Raw genomic sequence first — 19454 nt, 5'->3', positions numbered from 1 at the left:
ACAATAGTCAATCTTCCAATTCATGATTCATTTCTCACCACAACTCAAACATTCATTATTTGCATACTAATAAATTGCATTAGTGCCAAGCCATAATAACATTAATTTCCATAGACAGCTGCCATTACTGTAATCTATTTTATTTTACAGGTTCATAACTGGGCAGCAGTGCCTCTTGTGGTTGTTACCTTGCCACCAAAGGCAGAAATAGCAAAGCATTGAAGAAGACTTCTCATAAAAGTGCGCCAACCACCGAAATGTCAGACAACATAGTACGGTATGTTTTTTTTTATAGGCCTTACAGTATAGCAATGATTTTCTATTTAAACTTGTTTTAATGATACTTGTATGAATCATATTATGTCTATATACTACACTTAACAACTTCTTGTGTTTTGTATTACAATTCCAAAGGAAATCATGTGTAGGAGTTTTGTAAATGAATTGTATAGAATTCTAAAGTGAAATTCAATAGAATACTTGTGTATTGTGCTTCTATATTTAATAAGTGCATAGACCGTGGACACGTTTTTGTAATATCAAAGTTAGGTACTATTCATTGTGAATACTATATAATAGAAATATACTCTAAAGAGTAGACAGTTGGTGCTATGAATTGATTGAATTCAGACAACTAGAAAGTCAGTCCAGTTATTGTGAATTACCAGCTTATTCCAGTTTAGCCAATAATAATGTAAGTTTGCAATGTAGATGTTATGTAAGTACAGTAAGAAATACAGTATATTGCTGGTTTTTTAGATCAATTTTATAAATTTGATTTATATTATTTTATAATTTTGATTATTAAGAGTTTTAAGGAAGAAGGAAGCTGAAATAAGCTGGTTGAGAATTGAAATGTTTGGATACAAGAGAAGAAAATTAAATGGGTTGTTACAACAGGATGTCATTTAGTTAGTAGAAAGTTAGTGTTTATGATGTTTAAAGATTTAACGTTAAACTTACATTTTGTGTTAGTTTTGCTCATGATTGACAGTTTTATTAAATTCAGACAATGCTAGCTAATAGAAACAACTGTTGTTAATGCCAGCATAGAAAAAAAAACATCAGAAAGCCTAAAAGAGAAAATGATCACCAGTATGTAGATTAACAACAGAAAGCCTAAAAGAGAAAATGATCACCAGTATGTAGATTAACAACAGAAAGCCTAAGGAGAAAATGATCACCAGTATGTAGATTAACAACAGAAAGCCTAAAAGAGAGAATGATCACCAGTATGTAGATTAACAACAGAAAGCCTAAAAGAGAAAATGATCACCAGTATGTAGATTAACAACAGAAAGCCTAAAAGAGAAAATGATCACCAGTATGTAGATTAACAACAGAAAGCCTAAAAGAGAAAATGATCACCAGTATGTAGATTAACAACAGAAAGCCTAAAAGAGAAAATGATCACCAGTATGTAGATTAACAACAGAAAGCCTAAAGAGAAAATGATCACCAGTATGTAGATTAACAACAGAAAGCCTAAAGAGAAAATGATCACCAGTATGTAGATTAACAACAGAAAGCCTAAGGAGAAAATGATCACCAGTATGTAGATTAACAACAGAAAGCCTAAAAGAGAAAATGATCACCAGTATGTAGATTAACAACAGAAAGCCTAAAAGAGAAAATGATCACCAGTATGTAGATTAACAACAGAAAGCCTAAAGGAGAAAATGATCACCAGTATGTAGATTAACAACAGAAAGCCTAAGGAGAAAATGATCACCAGTATGTAGATTAACAACAGAAAGCCTAAAGAGAAAATGATCACCAGTATGTAGATTAACAACAGAAAGCCTAAAAGAGAAAATGATCACCAGTATGTAGATTAACAACAGAAAGCCTAAAGAGAAAATGATCACCAGTATGTAGATTAACAACAGAAAGCCTAAAAGAGAAAATGATCACCAGTATGTAGATTAACAACAGAAAGCCTAAAGAGAAAATGATCACCAGTATGTAGATTAACAACAGAAAGCCTAAAGAGAAAATGATCACCAGTATGTAGATTAACAACAGAAAGCCTAAAGAGAAAATGATCACCAGTATGTAGATTAACAACAGAAAGCCTAAAGAGAAAATGATCACCAGTATGTAGATTAACAACAGAAAGCCTAAAGAGAAAATGATCACCAGTATGTAGATTAACAACAGAAAGCCTAAACGAGAAAATGATCACCAGTATGTAGATTAACAACAGAAAGCCTAAAAGAGAAAATGATCACCAGTATGTAGATTTAGGAGAACACTTTTATATAGTTTAACTCTATTTCCTTTAACATAACATTTGTGATAGCCTGATAGTTTAGTAGACTTCTAATAGTCAATGAAAAGTTAGGCCTACTGTATCTTTTAAACTGCTTGGTCAGTTCTGTAGGTCTGTCAGTCTTTTAAACATTTAACATGTTAAATCTGATATACCAATTTGATTTCTGTATGTCTGTTAGTCTTTTAAACATTTAACACATTAGATCTATTCTAATATATCAATTGATTTCTGTAGGTCTGTCAGTCTTTTAAACATTTAACAGGTTAGATCTGATATACCAATTGATTCCTGTAGGTCTGTCAGTCTTTTAAACGTGTAACAGGTTAGATCTGATTTACCAAACCTACAGAAATCAATTGGTATATCAGATCTAATGTGTTAAATGTGTTAAATGTTTAAAAGACTAACAGACCTACAGAAATCAATTGGTATACTAGATCTAATGTGTTAAATGTTTTATTATTTTTCCTGTCTAAATTTTCAGTCCTCTAGTTACCATACTGAGAATTTTCCTCAAATGTGTAGTAATTAAATTAAAATACTATTAATACTAATACTAATTTTTTAGGCTAAAATAGCTATTATTTGCCAATAAAAACTGGGCTGAGCTTGTTTCCCTCTAGTACTTTTTAGGGGTTTTATAGAAATTTAATAACGGAATTCTAAAGGAAATTCCACAGAGTATTGTGAATTGTACATCAACAGAAACAAGTGCATAGACCGTGAAAAAGTTGTTGTGACATCATAGCTAAAGTCAATAAGCATATTATGTGAATTAACACTAAATATGAAAATAGACTGTATGGAGTGGTAGGCAGTTGGTGCTACAAATTGAAATAGACTGTAAGGAGTGGTAGGCAGTTGGTGCTACAAATTGAAATAGACTGTAAGGAGTGGTAGGCAGTTGGTGCTACAAATTGAAATAGACTGTAAGGAGTGGTAGGCAGTTGGTGCTACAAATTGAAATAGACTGTAAGGAGTGGTAGGCAGTTGGTGCTACAAATTGAAATAGACTGTAAGGAGTGGTAGGCAGTTGGTGCTACAAATTGAAATAGACTGTAAGCAGTGGTAGGCAGTTGGTGCTACAAATTGAAATAGACTGTAAGCAGTGGTAGGCAGTTGGTGCTACACATTGAAATAGACTGTAAGGAGTGGTAGGCAGTTGGTGCTACAAATTGGTTGAATTTTTAGTTGATTGGTAAAGTCAGTATAGTTTATAGATTTCAAGTTGAGTCTGTAATTTGTAAGTTTGCATTGTAGTTCATATTAAAGCAAGAAATACTACTCTATTATCAGATATATAATATTTGTAATTTACAGTGTAGTATGGAAGGCTGCAATGAGTAGATTTGAAAATAAACACTGAAATACTGTTTGGATCAGAGTGCAAACAATTTTTGTAAATGTAAAAATTACACAATTGTGGGAAGCGGGTTAAGAGTATGGGAAGGGTAGGTTCTTTCACCCCTAATTAGGGATGTCAGAGCCTAAACTCTGGGCAATCTCTAGGCTTGATTGTTGTTTTACCTAGTCACCATGCATACAGATTTATAAGCCAATTATAATTTGAAAAGAAATTCTAAAAATGGACTGAAAAGTATGAGTCATTGTATTGTCATATTAAACAATTTTTTGCACGGCAACCAATTCTATGTAAAAGATACCGAGATTTAATTAATTTTACAATGTTACAGTAATTTTTGTTTTCTCTTTTGTGGGGCAGCCCACTTTTATTGCACATATTATGATAAACCATATGATATTTATGTGATATTACACATTCTGAGGTTAAAAGATTATAGAAAATATTGTGATATTGTGTTGAAATCTAAATATGATAAAACAAGTATACAGAGAAAATTTATATTACAGAGCTAAAACGATATAAACATTAACTCAGTTAATATTCAGTATTAAAAATTAAGATTCGGTATAATAATGATAAAATGGTATTTTGCATTATAAGATGGTTTGTTTAATTCTTTGATAAAATTGTATAGTTTTACGTTGATAAAGTCATTTTGAACATAATATTGCAAACCTTGTTTGCTTTACCTAAAATGGTAATTCATGTTGGTTTGTAGTTCTAATCAACTAAATGATAAAAACAAAGCAAACACTAAGTCACGCTATGTTGTAATTTGTATAGAATCCATTGAATTGCACTGGTTATCACTATATAAATAATGATATAAAAGTGTTTGGTCTTCTGTACAACAACCACTTGCATTCAACTTTTGAAGAGGAAACGTTGCATATTTTGGATTTCTTTTATTTTAGCATTACCACTGTAAGTGTACATAGTACTTGTAGGTCTAAATAATGTTATAACATTATTTGATAGAGGAAGCATTGGTTGAGGAAATTGTTGATAGAGGAGACATTGTATTATATATTTAGTGTATTTCAACATGTTTAGCACTTGTAGTATTTATGTATTTATTAATGCACTATCATGTTTACTCTATAAACTCTACAAACCTTTATTTGAATGACAAATTGTCTTTTTTTTTGTTATTACATTGTTAACCTCCTTTTTTTATTTGTTTTTAGTAAATCAATTGCAGTACAATGAATCAACTGAAAAATGAACTTGTTGCTATATGCACCTTCAATGGAATTGAGGTAGGTAGCTTTGCACTGTTTTGGATAATACATTTTAACTAGCAACAATTAACTTAAAGTAATTAATGACAAACAAAAGAGAAATAAAATAAGTACTAATTAAATCAAATAGTGAAAAAGTAACATGAAAAATGGATCAAAATAAACACTGCTGTGCTTGTAACAAACAAAATTGTTGCCCATGACAGTAACTTATTTGTATTAGTAAATAAATTTGTATAAAATATATCATCATATTCTTAATAATATGTATTTGCTCATTTGACTGGCACTTATTATTATGTGGTTTTGAGGCCAAATTTATCTTAATATATTATTTGACTATTATATAATGACTATATTAATACAACATACAAGTGATCACTGTTGTCTATTCTATAATCCTTCTGATAATTCCTTTCATGATATTAATGCAATTAAATACTGTATTAATATACTATCTGTTCCCATGTTTTAGATGCCAAATATAGACCAAAGCAATCCTGTTGACATCTGTCAATATTTAATTCAATGTGAAGCACAGGACATCCAGAATGAGGTATACATCAGTTATTATTTCTTTCATTGTAATTGTTTTAGGATTATTTATAGTAATTTTCTTAATAAGGATAAAAATTAATGTATAAATAATGTATATTTATTATAATTCTAGTTATTATAACAATATATATATAAATTATGGTTAATTCTGACATAGTCGAGCACAATGGAAAAACTTCGGGATAAATCTCCGCCTTGGATACCTACCTTATCTATCTCAGATGTACCGCGAAATGTAGATTTGATAACATTAGTTTTCAGTATTACGCTATTTTTCCATTTTTGTCTTTTACAACAACAAAATTTAGCGTTTCCTAACAAAATTTGTGGATATCACAGGGTATTTTCACACACTCGCGCTGTTCAACTGGCTTCCGGATCCTGTGACTTCCCGCAAAATGGCCGTTGGTGGCGACATTCAATATTTTTATTCGTCGATAAGTCCAGAAAATGCAAATAAACGGCAAAATGAAAACTCTTGATATAATTTGAATTATGAAATAGGGAGGCTGAAATGACAGACTTTTACTTTACGTCCTAATTACAATTTGATTCTAGTTAGTAGTAACTAATTAGTTAGTAACTAACTATTTATTCAATTATTGAAGGCCTTTACTTTTATGTAAACTAGGCCTACAATGTGATTTTGCGAGCGCAACAAGCAACTTTAGACTGGGGGCCAGGGGGCCGGCCAGAAGGCCCCTGGAAACTTTGGCTCTCTGAGAAATTTTGGTTGTTTTAATCAGCTACACAGACATTTTTACCTACTAAAATCTGAGCTATGCAGAGAAATTATATAGTACACTGCAGTATGGAAGTTAGTAGTACTGAAATACAGCTTTATTGTTGCAAAAAAAGTATATTATATTAGGCCCTTAATTAATAATGTCCTACTATAAACATTAAAAAACACACATGTAGGAGGCCTACGTACACATACCAATTTAACTCGGCACCATTTTTATTCAAGTTTACACAGTGAAATTCTTTGGTTTAATGAAAAATATTTCCAGGAAAAATGTATAAATACATAAATTATGTTGTTACAATGCATGATAAAAGTACAATTGGGCACAAAAAGATTGAACTGAACTGAACTGAACGTGATGTTGTGCATCCTGAAAAGCCCAGCCGAAGCACGCGATTGGTCAGTCCATTTTTCTGTCATAATATAATATTTATCACCATCATTTCTCAACAATCTCTCGATCTCACGCTCAGCAGTGACTCTGACATCGGACACTCTGTATATTCGATCGATTTAAACATAGTCAATAGAAGTAAAATGACCAAAAAATCTGGGCCCCGTCGGGGAAAGCTGGCCCCCCCGTCGGGGAGTATTGGCCAAATTGTCGGGGAGAAAAATATGATTATTTCTTTTCTGATAAAAAATAAAACCATTATTAAGTGTACTACTATATATTTTAAGTAACTGCGGCATTCTATTTTTGACGTACATACGATACACTGACAGCGAAGTAAACAGTATGTGGTACTACGCATTTGTCTGGCGGTGTCTCTTTGTACGAATCTTTCATGGCCCGGCCGGCTCACTGCGGTATACGCGTCGACATATCTGGGCTGTATCATATTGCATCCAGGGACCAAAATGTGTATTTTCCAGATTCCAGGCGAAAATCGGAGATTCATTTGCAACTACGCATCGACGTACGTTCATACAGGGATAAAGTTACGCGTTATGTTCTCACGGTTGAGTTTACGAATTGTTTCAATTTACCAATAACCATTGGTGTACCGCGTGTATGTTCGCTGTCGATTAAAGAGGTTTGGGTGGGGGTTCGATTGGGAAAGAGGAAGCGGTTGGCCCGAACCATAAAACAGGGTCTGATCACGTTTCTTTTCGTGCATAAATCTCGATCTAGGGGGGTGAATAGGGTGGCTAGCCACCCACCTTAATTCTAAAGGGAAAAAAAAGATGCACCAAACCCGCGACCGTCGCTAAACACGGATTCGACGCACTTGACTCTTTTAATTAAGAAAAGTAGGCTAGAGCTATAGTTGTGTAAATAGGCCTACTTGAGTGAAAGAGCTAAGAGTTTAATTACTATTTATAAATTCAAGAGTTTAAAAAGAAAACGTGATTTAAAATCTTCGAAAAATACCCACAACCGTGTTATTTTCAAAACACATGCACTCCCACTACCAGCATCATGTTGTCTTAGCTCGCTCCTCGTGTGAATGCTGACGTCATCACTCTCCAAAAATACACCATTTTCCGCCCTGGTCCGTGTGCAAGAGTTAGCGTGGACCTGTATATTTACACCCCTGTATAGAGTAGAGTGTAATATCGTGAACTTTTTTCTCGCGTATGAAGGTTTTTTATATAATGGTATGCAGTATAAACGATAAAAAACAAGAAACATGATGTTCTTTTATTATTATTTCATAGGCATAACATAAACATGAAATGTCTTGTTCTATGTACACGGCCGAGAAAACGTGTGTGGTGATTTGGCATTTTATTGATTTGTGTTATAGACACGGCGATTACGGCAATCATTGTATACTAAATTACATTGAGTTATTCACCCGGCTATATGGTATTTATCTGAGGTTAACAGACCACCAAAGCACAGTCGTACACTAAACACATGCATTATCGAGGCATTTTCGGAGTGCCGCATTACCAAATGTTCATTTTGTTTGAAGTGTTTTTCGATCAAAGTTTATTATTAGTTCGTCGAAAAAGATCCGTATTGGAGTATTTAGGAAGGATTTATTTAAATTTACATTATGTGACATTGTTATTAAATGTAATGGAAACTAGTTGCTCTAGCCTATTAAACAGTGTGTAAGCATCTATTTTTTCAAAATTTTCTGAGGCCCAAACCCACCCCCTCTTTCGCGCGTACGGCCCCGCCCCCCTCTCCATCGGGGAATTCGCAATGGGCTGATCTGAATGATGGCTTGATAATCCTATCCCATATATAGACAATGGGCTGATCTGAATGATGGCTTGATAATCCCATCCCATATATAGACAATGGGCTGATCTGAATGATGGCTTGATAATCCCATCCCATATATAGACAATGGGTTGATCTGAATGATGGCTTGATAATCCCATCCCATATATAGACAATGGGCTGATCTGAATGATGGCTTGATAATCCCATCCCATATATAGACAATGGGCTGATCTGAATGATGGCTTGATAATCCCATCCCATATATAGACAATGGGCTGATCTGAATGATGGCTTGATAATCCTATCCCATATATAGACAATGGGCTGATCTGAATGATGGCTTGATAATCCCATCCCATATATAGACAATGGGCTGATCTGAATGATGGCTTGATAATCCTATCCCATATATAGACAATGGGCTGTTCTGAATGATGGCTTGATAATCCCATCCCATATATAGACAATGGGCTGATCTGAATGATGGCTGGATAATCCCATCCCATATATAGACAATGGGCTAATCTGAATGATGGCTTGATAATCCCATCCCATATATAGACAATGGGCTGATCTGAATGATGGCTGTAAAATACAAATTTATATTTTTCACCCGTTTGTCAAGAAACTAACAATAATAAAGATGTATTGTCCCCCTGAAAAAATAATTCTTAAACATTTTTTGTTGAATATGCCATTTTAATGTCACCTAATAGTTATCCACATTGACCAAAATTTGGATTGAAAAAAAATCTATTTATGTAAAAAACCATTATTATAAATTGTCAAATTGGCTGCCAGCCAATGGTTTTTTGGTTGAATTTAACAATTTTATTTTGAGTGAAAACATTACAACATATTTGTAAATAACCAGGTACTCTTTGGTTTTTATTATTATTATATTTTGTATTATTGTTGTAGTTAATTGTATAGTTAGGCATTGTAATGTGGTTTTAGTAAATTTTGATGTAGAATGCACCTTCATATTGTTAAAAAGGTGTATGTTCAAATAGATTATTTTTGATATTATATCCTATTGAGTAATAATTATTGCTTCATTTCATTCACATTTATTTGAAACAGTCCAAGAAAAGAAGCAAGTATACATTTACTTATTAAATGGTAACATTGGAAATTGAAGTAAAAGAACAATTGTCTTAAACAAATTACAATTAGAAAACATTTACTAGAAATTATAAAAATCTACTAGCAAAATTCTAGCTTGCTAGCGCAAATTTCGAATTATTTTTTCCTGGTTTTTTTTCCACGAAACTTTATTAAAGCTGCAAAATGGCCTATTCAAATTCTGATTTTAATCTTCATTTTTCATGTTTTTGAGGGACAATACATCTTTAAAGTATCTCAATTATAAATACAGAGAATGGAAACATTTCACTTTACTTCATTCTACTACTATTGAAAAAAAATGAATATTATGGATAATCATTAAACTAGACTGACATTACTGAAAAATATAAATTGTTATATTTTTTTTAGCTCTAATCTCTAAAATGTTATATTAATCCTCAAAAGACAGTAAAATTAAAGGCAGTATGAATTGTATTTTCACTTTGTATATTTAAACTTTTAGGCAATTAAAAAGCTGTATTTTGTATGGGGACACTTAAATGGTCATTTTAATTTTCAGCAATTTAGGAATTTACTAAAATGTATGTTTGGTAACATATATAGGCTACCAAATGTTTATTATTTTTTAATGAATTTTCCAGTCAGTTACTGTACATAAATCCTATGAATGTTTTTGGTAGGTAGTCTCCAAGATGATTATTTTTACAGAAGGAACTGCATTGTGACTAATGTGATGCATCTTTTTTTGTTTTGTCTGGTAAATATGGTTCAAATGAATATCATATCCAAAGTTGACCAAAATCGGAAAAACGGAGAAGTGGGTTAATTAGCATAAATTCAAAATGGCCCGCCATTTGCTATTTTGAAGCCCTATATCTACTTAACGGTTGGTTTTAGACCACCTAAGTGCATTACAAGTAGATATAAATGTGATATTAAACATTCTAATTAGCATATTTAAATTCCCATATGACGTACCTATGACGTCATATGGTAGTTGTGACGTCATATATTATGTTAAAACTGTTTAAATGACATTATACTATGCGAACAATTTAGGAAATGCAAGAAAACATGTTTCTTAACATTCTCCTTGTTGAAATGAACATTATTTCCAAATTTTACCAAAATCGGACATCAGGAAGTGGGATAATTAGCATACATTCAAAATGGCCGCTTTTTACTATACCATTTTGAAGCTCCATATCTCCTTAACGGTTGGTAAGACCACCTAAGTGTATTGCGTGTAGATATAAATGTGATATTAAACTTTCCAATTAGCATATTTAAATTACAATATAACGTACCTATGATGTCATAAGACATGATGTCATATTAGGCTATGTCACAATAATGCTCAATTGGCATTATTCTAAGGGAAAAATATAGAAACTGTAGGAAAAGATGTTTTTAATCTCATGAAAATAGTAGAACATTTAACACATCCAGGTTCAGAAGATCATAGGTATCAGAAGTTCGGCCACCCTTCACAACATGCAGTATTCCAGTTAATTTTCTGCAACTGCAACTTTTTATAACTGCATATATATCTCATATTTTTAAAAAGAGATTCTTAATTCTGTAATGTGTCTTGGATTTAATAATTCGACCCTATCCTCTAAATATGGAGTTGGATCACAGTTTCCCATCCAAAGTACATACATAGAAAATGTAATGTTGGCGCCGTCAAAATACTTCCACCATACATGTAGGCACAGCAACTTCATTGACTTTTCTGATGTCTTTTTTAATTTTCGACTGAACAGTTCTTGCTTCGAATATAATTCATCCCTCTGCAGAGCGTTACAAAGATGTTGCAAATTTGTTCCTTAGGATGTTTTTTTAAGTACCAATTATTCCACTATTTTTTGCCTCTTCTGTCTTAAAACACAATCGCTTTTTTTTTAATGATGGCAAAGTAATATATTTAATAGATCCCCATCTGCATTCAAAGTTTCTATTCCATTTTTCTGACATTTTCTGTCAAGGAAGTTGAATACTGTCTGTTGTCGAAAAATTAAATACTGTAATTAGTAGTGGCAAGTTTGAAAATTACTTTATTACCTTAACAACCCCTTTTGGATTCTGTTGATGTGTATCTTTAACTGATGGTTCATCCTTGTTGGCACATTATTTAATGTCCTTGTTATATGCTTATTGAATCTTGGAAACAGCATTCAAAAGATAAACATTATATGTCATAAAAAGTTGTTGTCTCATAAATGATCGACACCAAACAGATGCAATTTCTGGCAATGAAATAGCAACTTTGAAAAAGCAGAATGGAGATGCTGACTATACCGAAAACTACAGTATGAAATGTATCATTTTATGTGTCATCTCAATTCTCAGATGGGGAATTGAGATGAGTTTGTGGGAATGATGGGTTTGAATAGCCTGACCTACAGACAATCGCTTCATTACAATTTTTTTTTTCGTATTTTTTATTTTCCTTTACCAATTTAAAGAGATGAAGTTCTAAAAGATGTAGTTGTAGGAAACACAAAACAAGATGTGCGCGTGAGTACAAATCAGTTTCGGAAATACAGTTGATGATCACAACCTTTTATACTGTTCTGTAGAATAACTATTTTCATAAGATTTTGTAAATGGAAACATGATGATAAATGTCAACGGTTTTTACATATATATCTACTCGTAATGCACATAGGCTGTCTAAACCCAACCGTTAAGGAGATACAGGGCTTCAAAATGGTATAGTAAAATAATAGCGGCCATTTTGAATTTATGCTAATTAACCCCTTCTTTGATTTTGATTAACTTTTGGTAAACTTTGGATATCATGTTCATTTTAACAGGAAATTGTTAGAAAATTGTTTTCCTGCAGTTTCTACTCTTTTTGGCTTTGGAAAATGTCATTTAAGCAGTTATAACATAATATATGACATTACAACTACCTTATGACGTCATATTTACGTCATATGGTAATTTAAATGTGATAATTGGGAAGTTTAATGTCTCATTTATATCTACTCGCAATGCACTTAGGTGGTCTAAAACCAACCGTTAGGGAGATATGGGGCTTCAAAATGATATAGTAAATAGCGGCCATTTTGAATTTATGCTAATTAACACACTTCCTTACGTCCAATTTTGGTAAACTTTGGAAATTATGTTCATTTCAACAAAGAGGAATATTAAGAGACTTGTTTTTCTGCATTTCCTAAATTGTTCGCAAAGTATAATGTCATTTAAGCATTTATAACATAATATATGACGTCACAACTACCATATGACGTCATAGGTACGTCATATGGGAATTTAAATATGCTAATTATCTACTCGTAATGCACTTAGGTGGTGTAAATCCAACCGTTAATGAGATATGGGGCTTTAAAATAGCAAATGGTGGCCATTTTGAATTTATGCTAATTAACCCACTTCCCGATGTCCGATTTTGGTAAACTTTGGATATGATGTTCATGTTCACCATATCAACCATATAAAACAAACAATTTGTTCTAGGTTCTACCTTATTTTTACTGGACTAAATAGCTCAGTCATTTTGCAGGATTAACACAATTCTAACAGGGGTTGCATTAAGGTTTTAAGTAGGAGGAGAAAAAAAAAAGTAACAGGAGAATTTTGAACTCATAAATAAATAACTTTGTGAGCGAAGCGAACAACCATTGGCTGGGGGCCAGGGGGCCGCCAAGGGCCCCCGGTCGGGGAGCTCTGGCTTTCTAGAGCTATATAGGTCATTTAAACTAGTTTACAGACACATAAATATATGCTTAATTTGAAATAAATATATTTATTTTTATTGCATTTATGTATATTAAATATTTGAGAAAAAAAACCCTGCATATTTGTGTTTTAAAAAAAATACTAATTACAAAAAAAATAGCATAACAATAACAACATATAAACGCACGAAACTTTTTTGGCCCGACGTATTTAGCAATTATTTTACTCCTATTTGTTATGTACTTTATTAATTTAAAATGCGTGGTTCCTTATTTTATGACGTAGGAAGTTCAATAATAATATTATATATTATTAATAATAATAATATAGGGCCTAGGCTAGGTCTATTATTAGGGAGTCCGAGAGGCACGCGTCCCAGAGCAGTATTTTGCTTTCCACAATTCAACTACGATACGTTACTATGCGCGCGATTTCTTTGACGTGCTATTTTTCTTCACTAGGCCTAGTAAACAATTTTTGATTATCAATTACTCTGAGAATAAATATACTATGAAAAAATGGCTTTGGTGTCTAATTATTTACTTATTAATCTAAAAGATCATATAAGTTTGATTTCCAATGCATCATATTAACTATATGATACAGTTAACGACACGAACCACACAAGCCCGTACGACAATTTTCAACGCATAACGGCTACATGCGGTCCAGGAGGGGAATTCCCCAACTATACCTTCAGCGTGGTTGAGCCTCTCACAAATTAAAATTTGTTTTCCTACGCCAAGATAATATAGTTCTATAGTTTTAGTGCTAAAAATGTTTTATTTTCTCGAAATATTAGGTAGTTTATAATTCGAGTTGTTTATAGATAAATAGTATATCATACAAAATATCTAATTTTTACATGTTTAAAAGAATTTTCGTGAAATTCTGAGAGACTCAACCTCAGAAATATCAGTACATCAAATGATGTCATTTTAACCCTTTCACTGCGGCGTATTATTCCCACCTCTGTGCGTAATATATATTTAAGAAAAACATATGATATTTTAATAAATTGCAAAAAAATACTAATTGAGATAATTGTGTAATTATTTTTGTGGTGTGTGATGGGCAAAGGGTTAGTTTACAGTTAGGTATAAAAAAAAAAGTAATTGGCATATTGATGACATCATGTGACGTCATTACAGGTATTTTGGATTTCGAGTTTTTATCTATTCAATGATAAAAACTATATTTTCTATAAGAAATTCTTATGGAATACGTTTTTCCAACTGGATATTGATGAAGATACGTATAACAAATAAAAATATAAAAAAAAAATTAAATTATTTTTATTGTTTTATAAAAATTATGCACAAATCAAAGTTTTGGGGCAACATCGAGAAAATAATTCACTATAGTACAAAAACTAACTATTGTTTCAGAATTTTTTTTTTTGTGTGTTGTGATAAACACGATGTTGCCCTATTGGGGCTGGTAAATTTGTGTTACTTTCAAAATGGCCACCATTACGCTACTCAAAACAACTTTCCAAGATAGAAATACTATTATATATACTATACTATATATTTCATTTCAAAAGACATTTATTTTCCTCCATAGCAATACAGTACAAAATAATAAACAAAAATGGTAAGGAATATAAAAAATGAAATAGATGTTTGTTGGATAAAACAACAGAAAAGTGAATTTAAGAAAATTGGCTATGGAGGAAGGCATAATCCCGAGAAGATGAGGAAATCTTGTGCTGGGTATGCCTATGCAAATAAAATGGATAATTGAATAAGAGTGGAAATAAAGAGAAACAAACAAGACAAAAAAACGCACAGAAAAGGAAAAATAAAAAATAAATAAATAAATTAATTAATTAAAAAAAAAAAAATAAAATAAATAAATAAATAAATAAATAAATTGATAAAAAAATAGATCAATCAAATTGTAGAATCAGAAAATAAAACTCAAAAACCACAGTAGATCAATGTTCAGCAGCATAAATCAAATTGCGACATTCGATTGTTGTCTTTTTAATACTTTAACATTAGGTGTTGTTTTAATTTTTTGGAAAATAAAGAAATTGAAACAGCATTTGTAATTGGGGGTGGTAAACTGTTCATCATTGATGGACCGGAGTATCTAATACTGTTTTGAAAATAATTGGTGTTGTGGATAGGTATGTGTATATTAGTTCTAGAACGTGTAGGGTAATTGTGAATAGAAAAATTCGGAATAAACATTTTGTTTAAATGATTTGGAGAAGTGGAATGCAGGGCGGAGAATACAAATTTGCCTTGTTGCATTATGTTTATATCAATGAGTTTGAGGAGATTAAGTTTGGAAAATAAATGGGAAGAATGGGACCGCGGTGGAGCGCCAGATATAATCCTGATAGCCTTCTTTTGTATAATTTGCAGTTTACTGAGGTTGGATACGTAAGTATTGGCCCAGACAATGTTACAGTAGCTCAAATAGGGAAGAATGAGGGAGCAGTAAAGGGTTCGAAGAATATTAAGGGGTACAAATGAGGATAACCTAGAAATGATACCAACGCTTTTGGAAGTTTTATTCTCTACTTCTTTAATATGATTTTTCCATGTTAGATTGCTGTCCATAACTACACCTAAAAACTTAGCTGATTGAACACAAGGTATATCATGGTTGTCAATGGTAATTCTGTTGGCTGATAAGTCAATAGATTTTAATAGTTGTGGGGTCCCAAAGAGGATGAAGCTACATTTTTTATGATTAAGAGAAAGTTTATTAGCTGCAAAATATTGGGACAAATTTATCAAATTGGAGTTGACTGTATTGAATAAGGATTGGACATTTTTGTTAGAATAAAGAACAGTAGTGTCGTCAGCATAAAGGAAAAAATTAAGGAGCTTTGAAGAGAAGTGAATATCATTGATGTATAGAATAAATAAGAGGGGGCCAAGTAGAGATCCTTGAGGGACGCCGCATGTGATAGGACTAAAAGTGGATATGGAGTGAGAGTATTTGGTACATTGGGCACGATTGGAGAGGTAACTATTTAAGAGATTAATTGCAGATCCACGGATTCCATAGTGAGATAATTTGTGTAGAAGAATACTGTGGTCAATAGTATCAAAAGCCTTGGAAAGGTCTATGAAAATGCCGATTGCAAGATGGCGGTTTTCGAAAGCGTCTATAATTTTATTTGTCAGGTCGATGAGAGCCATTGACGTGTTGTGTCCCTTTCTGAAACCGTATTGTCTGTTGAAAAGTATGTTGAATTTGGTAATAAATGAAAATATTCGGTCATAAATTACTCTTTCCAGGGCTTTTGAAAAAATGGATAGAATAGAGATGGGTCGATAATTAGAAAGATCAGATTTTGGACCAGATTTGTAAATAGGGGTAACGCGCGCTAGCTTCATCCTCTCTGGGAACACACCGCTGGATAAAGCAAGATTAAAAATATGACACAGGGGAAGGGAAATCAGGTCAGCAATGTATTTAATGGCCTTGGTATGAAAGTCATCAATACCTGGAGATTTATTATTTTCAAAAGAAGTTATTATTTTGACTATTTCAGACTCATCAACTGGGTTAAGAAATATTGAATTTGGATTTGGATTCGGTAAGAATTCTTTGAATGATTTGGTAACACGGGGAATTTGGTTTGCAAGGGTGGGGCCAATTTCGACAAAGTATTTATTAAAGGCATTAGAAATTTTCTCCTGATCTTCGGTCAATTCGCCATCGCAGTTAAAGCGAGTATTGGATTGTTGTTTGCTGTTGTTTTTGTTAATCAGAGAATTAATTGTCTTCCAAGTTGCCTTGATATCATTTTTATGTTTGTGAAATATATTTTGGAAGTAATTAGCTTTAGAAATTTTGATTACAGAATTCAATTTATTGCGGTATAGTTTATAAGCTTTTTCATTTATGGGAGTCGGACGGTGAAGAAATTTGGCATATAATTTCTGCTTATATTTTATAGATTTGAGCAAGCCGTCAGACATCCATGATTTTATTTTTTTGTCTTTTTTAGTGTTGTATTGGAGGGGGAAGTTTTTGTCGTAAAGGGACTTTAGTGTGTTTTCAAAGTAATTGTATGCTATATCGGGGTCCTGGTTATAAAATACATTGGTCCACTGTTGAGAAGCCACTTCTTGACGGAAGTGTTCTAATGTAGAGGGGTTAATTCTCCTAAAAGCCGATTTATCTTCCCTGTTTGAGCTAGTAGTAACATTGGACAAAAATGAAATATTAAACACTGGGAGATGGTCAGAGATGTCACTGTAAAATAGTCCACTCATGTTTGGAAAGTCAATTTGATTGCTTATGATATTGTCTAACAGGGTAGCTGTAGTTTTGGTAATACGAGATGGTCTGTGAATGCGGGGAAGGTAGTGATTGCTAAATAAGGAATTAACAAAGTATTGGGCATCGTTGTCTGATTCATATTTGAGGATATCAATATTGAAGTCTCCGAGAATGTACACAATTTTGTTTTCTCTTGATAGTTTTGATAAGACAGATTCAAGTTCGTTCGTAAATTGAAGAGGGTCAAGGGATGGTGATCTATATACTGTACCAATGACAATGTTTTTAGAGTTAGGTCTATTAATCTCAATAAAAATGGATTCGCAAATAGAGGGATGGAGATGAAGATCATGTCTTGTAGCAAATTGAAGACCATCACGAATATACTGTACATGGCAACCCCACCGCCGTCTTTATGAGTTCGGTGATTGGAGACAAAGTGGTAGTTAGGGAGTTGAACCAAGGGATTATCGTACTTAAGCCATGTTTCGCTTACGCCAATTACATCGAATGGTAAATCTAGTAATGTTAAAAGCTGTTTCATGTCGTCAAAATGTTTTAAAATGCTCCTTGAATTAAAATGGATAGTAGAGAAACATTCACTTGTGGTATTAACAGAAAATTCATTAGGATCGTAATATTGGGAGGTGCTCATGTTGCTATTTGAAAAAAATTGTGAATCAGGGTCAATATTGGAGGTAAAGTTATCTGGGTTGATTGAAGATGGAGAAAACAATAAACTTGATAATCGGTCGGAATTTGATGTGTTGCAATCTGATCTACAGTGGTTATGAGACATGATAGTACAATGCAAAAAACAAAAGTATAACAATAAAAAACAATTCAAATTGAAAAATAAAAATTGATGTCAAGAAAAAATAATTCAAATAAGAAAAATAAATTCCTTCGGGTCTTAAGGACCGGGGTGTGCTAATGGATATAGCTCAAGACATAAGGATCGGAAAATAGGAATACATGATATTTGGAAACGTTGTTAAAAGGATTAAAGGAATTAAAATAATAATATGGTAAATAAAAATACAACTTCATAACATAATAATGATGATATCAATAACGCCAATATAACATTAGTATCAGTGATGTTAATATCAGAGATATTGATATTTGGCCCATCAATAAAATAATAGTATCAATAAAATAGGTAATAGTAATAGTTAAGATAATAATAATGTTAATATTATGTATTATAGAACATAAACATCAGTAATAACATTAGGGATAAGATCAATAATAGAAATAATAATATAAACAATACAAACATAACATAATCAAAGTCAATAATGTCAATGAAAATATCAGTTACGTCAATCAATGAAAATATCAGTAACGTCAGTCAAAGAAAATATCAGTAACGTCAGTATCAGTGGTAATATTTGGCCCATTAAAAAAAAATGATATAAATAAAACAACAATAACACTAATAAACATATAATAATGGTACTTATGATAACGCCAAAAACTGCCGCTAACATTAAGTCATTGACAACCTTTTTTTGACAATAGGCCTGTGTATAGGACTACGATAAATAATAATACAAGTAATAGGCATAACAAATAAGGGTAAAGTTTGAGTACAAAAAAAAAAAATGAAGAATGAAAGTAAAAATTGCAAAAATGATAAAGGATCGATTAGCAATGTTTATAATGAAAGTTAATTAAGGTTCAACAAAGTTTCAGAGTGTCCTGCAAAATAAGAAGTCAACGTTTGAAAGTCATTATGGAGTGATAGTTAACTTTGTTCAATAGGCAAGTTAGTGGATGTAATAAAGAGTACTTAGCTGTCGGTGCTCAAAATTAATAGAGTACTACGTCTAAAGGCGTCGGATGTCAGATTCAGACCTGATGATCACTTTTTTCTGGTTCTTCTTCAGCAAACAGGTGATTCTCCCATCCATGGACCAAGCAGCTTCTACAGCTTCGTTGCGTGATGCTTCGTGCAGCAGATGAAGGCGCTTAGATGTAAGATTCTCCGTTATTGAGTAGCCGCTATTCTTTAATGATCGTTTGTTGCGAAA

General features: G+C 32.4%; 1 long non-coding RNA gene across 1 annotated transcript; it reads left to right on the top strand.

Annotated features, from left to right (window-relative positions):
- The first annotated feature begins 436 nt into the window (after window positions 1-436).
- On the top strand, window positions 437-5439 carry LOC144836101 (uncharacterized). The gene is made up of 3 exons (XR_013611148.1): window positions 437-694; window positions 4843-4900; window positions 5358-5439. It is a non-coding gene; the product is annotated as an uncharacterized LOC144836101 (long non-coding RNA).
- Window positions 5440-19454: the final 14015 nt, after the last annotated feature.

The sequence above is a fragment of the Antedon bifida genome, chromosome 2 (assembly GCF_963402885.1).
Source record: "Antedon bifida chromosome 2, ecAntBifi1.1, whole genome shotgun sequence".
Lineage (NCBI taxonomy): Eukaryota > Metazoa > Echinodermata > Crinoidea > Comatulida > Antedonidae > Antedon > Antedon bifida.
This window is presented reverse-complemented; position numbering and strand designations above follow the sequence as displayed.